The following is a 5,202-nucleotide window of genomic DNA, read 5'->3' as shown; positions in this document are numbered from 1 at the left end:
TCGGAAGGAAGGTTGGGCAATCCTACTTCCGTAGTGATACTGCCTCGGAAACCCAAGGAGGGGTCGCTATGAGTCGGGGCCGACTCGACGGCACATAACACACACACACACACACTGCCATAGAGTCAAATCTGACTCACAGGGACTTCCATAGGGTTTCCAAGGCTGTACGTCTTTTACAGAAGCTGCCTCAACTTTCTTTTCTTCCATGGAGTGACTTTTGGGTTCAAACTGCTGACCTTCTGGTTAGCAGCCCAATCAATGCCTTAACCATAGCGCTGCCCCTTTACTACCAATCTAAGCAAACCAACCAACCAATGGCCTTCCAGTCACTTCCAACTCCATGGAACAACCCCCTGTGTATCAGAGAGCTGTGCTCCAGAGGGTTTGCAAGGGTTTCATTTTTGGAAGTCTATCACCAGGCCCTTCTTCCAAGGCACCTTTGGGTGTACTTGAACCTTCAACCTTTTGGTTGAAGCCGAGCACATTAACTGTTTGCACCACCCAGGGACTCTTACAAAAAGCATCTTCTATTGTGGGAGTTAAAACATAAAAATTTGTTTACTCTGTAAATCTTCACCCAAATCAAAATAAAATTAAAATAAATAAATAAATAAAAATTTGTAAATGAGTGGCTGGTTGTACTTCTTTCTAAATATGGATTGTCAAGCTTGCAGTATTTCATCTATTAGGAAGTTAGAGGCTGAGCATTATATTGGAGATTACAGCTCTAACCACAAACCTGCTCTTCTAATTTTACATCTGAAATCAGTTATTAAGCCTAGACTGATGGACCAATTGATGTGGCATGTGGGTTAATGGATTAGGTTTCTCAGAGAGAATTTCCCCTATTCTGCATTTAAGCATTTCTATAATTAGCTCAAATCACACACAGATTTTTTTTTTTTTTTTTTTTTTTTAGTGTCTCTTGACATTTTCTTGTTCATGTAAAACACATTAAAACCATCCATATCTGTAGGAAGAGCTGTGGATCAAGGAAAAGGGCTTTGGTGTTTTACATTTGAGCATTCTTTCCAGGACCTTTAGCCCTTCCCTTTGGCAAATGGAAAAAACTAGAATCTCCTATCCAGCCTGTTTTTGGCTGTCCAACCATAATCTAGACTCCTACTTAAATTAACAAGATTTGAGGCCCTCTTGATACGGGAAATAGACCTACCTAGAGCTTGTCCCAGAGGGGTTTTCATGGCTGAAGAATCGGAAGACAGGCAACCTCCTTCTAAGGGAGAACCCAGAACAACCATCTTAAAGGGCATCATGCCCAGTTTAGTTGCAAAATCAAATTCAACATAATTTTGCTCTGGCACCTTTTAGTTAAGGTGCCCTGGTAGCACAACAGTTAAGTACTTGGCTGCTGAGTGAATGACCGGTAGTTTGAACCATCAGCTGCTCAGGGGGAGAAAAGACCTGGTGATCTGCTCCCATGAAGATTACTAAACCAAAAAAAACCAAACCCACTGCCATCAAGTCAATTCCGACTCAGAGACCCCACAGGGTTTCCGAGGCGTTAAATCTATACGGAAGTAAATTGCCCCATCCTCCTTCCGCAAAGTGGCTGGTGGGTTTGAACTGCCACGCTCCTGGAACCCTGAGGCATTTCTATAGTCTGTCGTGTAGGGTCACTATGAGTTGTAATGGATTCAGTGGCAGCCAACAGCCTTCAGTCAGATAGCCTAGGAGAGTGGAATTTACTGAGACCTAAGGAGGGCTCTCCCTGGTTCTGGTTCTCATAGCCTTGCAGTAGCCAGAGGCTGAAATTAATCTCGGGTTCAGAGCCTCTTAGCAACAGAAGAGAGAACCATGGTTATATGTGGTAGAGGAAAGACTTAGAGCCCAGGATTGGGGCGAGAACAGTTCCTTTCCAATTTCTTCCTCTGCCCAGTGGAATAGGACACTTAGGAGCACTGCAAGCCTCAAGCCAAATCCTCTAGGGAAAAATTTTCAAAAGGAAAAAACATCTTACTGCCCTTGAAAACAAACTCAAGGAGGTGAATGAGTGATTTTTGTTGTGGATTGTATCTACTTACTGAGGTCTCTTGCAGCATCTAACCAGATGAATTGGTGAAGAATGCAAAAATCATATATTGATCCTAAGAGCTTATCTATCATTTTTATTACCATTTCCAAGTAATTAAGATAACAGATATACAGATGCTAAAGACAACACAACAGAGAAGCAAATGCAAGAACACTTTTGCATTTTTAAAAGTTTGCAAAATTCAAGAATGGTATTCTAATCACTTTGGTATCATGTTTACTGCATACCAAACTGCTTTCAACACAAAGTATTATGCTAGAAATAGTTTTGAAACAATTTTGTAAATCTATAGATCAAATGTGCATAATATCAAAACACATAATTTACCCTACTTTTTCATATGAGTTCTCATAAAGAACTGAGATAATTTAAGATGGAGGGGAAAAAAAAGGATTTGACAGTGAAAATATTATATCCTGAGACCATATGCAAAAATAAAACTACCAACTTATTCCCTTAAACATTCTCCATCCTAGTTTTAAGTAAGGCTAACCTTACTTCAAAATAATGCACCTCAAAGTGAATTTACTCTCTAAATCTTCACTCAAATCCTAATAAAAAAAAAAATAAATAAATAATGCATGTCATCTAAGCTACTTCAAGCCAACAAAGCAAAAAGGTAAAAATTCTTTGCAGCAACAATGGGAAGCACCATGCACTTTGTAATTCCTGGATATTTAACCTAAAATAATACAGGAAAGTTATTAGTTTCTACATGTACTTTATGGAAATTATCAATGATTTTATTTCTATTTAATATTATTAACATAATTTTTCTTTCAAAGTAATTTTGGTTATTCTGTTTTCACATGTCAGTCAACAAAAAAATTGCTGATATTCTAGTTAAATGTTTCTTTTGAAAGAATTCAATGTATAAATTCATTCTCTGGACACTTGAGTAGGATTCATAAAATTACAGGACAGTGAAATTACTTACCATGTCAAAATTGGACCCACCAGAATGAAAGCTAAACATGGAACTACCATATTATTTCATTGTATAGTGACCCCATAGTACAGACCTATAGGGGTTCTAACACTGTATTATTTAGGGAATATATGCTTCAAGTTTCTCCTGTGGGGCAGCTGCTAAGTTTGAACCACCGACCTATTGGTTAGCAGCCAAGCACTAAACCACTGTCTCACCAGGCTCCCTAGAACTACTAGATGACTCAGCAATTCCACCCCTAGGTATACACACAAAACCTGAAAGCAGCAATGCAGACACGTGTATACTAATGTTTCTTGCAGCACTGTTTACAGTGGAAACAAGCTAAATGCCATCAACAGATAGACAAACAAAATGTAGTATGCACCTACATCGGTATACTACACACCCATAGAGAAATGAAATGCATGCTAATACAACATAGATAAATCTTGAAAACCTTATGCTCAGTGAAGTCAATCACAAAAGGACAAAAATTTATCATCCCACTTACATGAGAATAACAGGCAAATGTTTATAGAACAAAGTTTGAGTGGTTACCAAGGAGGGAAGGAAAAGGAAAGAAGTACATTGTTTATAGGTGGTGGTAGTACATGATTGATGATATCATTAAATTATACACCTGAAAAATGTTGAGTTGGCAGATAGTTATAGTATCTGCAGAAAAAAGAATTGGGCCCACCAACAGATGGTCTAGGACAGTATTTGTGATGTTCCCTGTATCATATTGTGAAAAATAGTTCCTCCCAATCTGCCCTACACTTTGCCTGGATATGAACCAAGCTCGCTTTATGGTCACAATATTGAGGCTACTGCAGACCCCATCGAGGTCCCAAACATCTGTCTACTTTGATTGCTTTGTTCATTGCAACTTTCCCAAGTCCTTGAAGGGCACCCTGAGGGCCCATTAAGAGCTTCATCAATACCAGGGAGGCCAGTTTACTCTAAGCCTAGTTATTTTTCCAGGGTTCAGATGCCCGTTTTTCATATATTTTTTTAAAAATTCTGAGTAAATAGATGGTATTTATCAGACTTAGAGTCAGGTAGGGAAATTAAGAGCAGAGAAAATACCTTATGAGAAAGTCTCTAAATTCCATTGAAAAGGCTAACAGCTGCAGCGTTCTATTGGTCGCCATTATGCCCAGTTAAGAGCACTACTCTACCTTCGATCTGCATCCTAATGGTTTCTAAAGAATAACTCTGTGATCTTTCCATGTCATCTAACTACTCAGTTTCATCCACTGTTTCGTTGTAGGGGCTGGGAGGATAAATCAAAGCAGTATCTCTCAAATTTTAAGTGCGTATCAGAATTAAACTGAGAGGACTTGGTAGACTGCTGGGCCTTGCCCCAGACTATGATTCAGCAGGTCTTGGCGAAGTTTAAAAACACTGCATTTCTAGCAAGTTTCCAGGTGATACTGATGATGCCGGCCTAGAAACGACACTTTTCAGAAATATGGAAATAAAGCATATATTCTATATCAATAATGAAATTTGCATAATCCTGTCTTCCTTTTGCTTTCACTGGCAGGTTAAGGGAAGTAAAATTGACCTATCAAGTATCACCATGAATGGAAATCTTCTCATTTATTTAGTCCTCACAACATCCTATGATGCAGCAATTACATTATTTTATGGATGAGGAAATTAAACTACAAAAGAAATCCAAAGACTTGCCCAACATTATATAACAAGGAAATAATGTACAAATGTTAGTCTAACACAAAATACTGTTTGTTACACGTTGCTGCTTCCAAGTGTTCCACCAGTGATTTTACTCAACAAAGGTCTTTATTTCATTCTAAATGATGCTTTATTTTCTGCTTTAACTTGTCTTAGTCTGGTTTTTTTTTGTTTAAAATTGTTAACTGGTATGAATCAGTTTTAGAAATAGGTGAGATATGCATTTTAAATAAACAAATAAAAGATTAAGGTAATTACTAAAGAATGATTTTATGAACCAAAAATTGAGACATATAACCTGACCAATATGACCAAAAGTTTGTGAATCAGATTAGACTAAGTTAAACGACAACTGGTCCTTAAAGTAATCCAGTTAGTGTGCTGTTGTTGTTGTTGTTGTTATGTGCCGTCGAGTCAAACCCAACTCATAGCGACCCCTCCTTGGGTTTCCGAGGCAGTATCACTACGGAAGTAGGATTGCCCAACCTTCCTTCCGAGGAGTGGCTGGTGGGTT

Source organism: Orycteropus afer, unplaced genomic scaffold (genome assembly GCF_000298275.1).
Source record: "Orycteropus afer afer isolate SDZICR_OR568_19922 unplaced genomic scaffold, OryAfe1.0 scaffold00181, whole genome shotgun sequence".
Lineage (NCBI taxonomy): Eukaryota > Metazoa > Chordata > Mammalia > Tubulidentata > Orycteropodidae > Orycteropus > Orycteropus afer.
Note: the sequence above shows the minus strand (reverse complement) of the source record.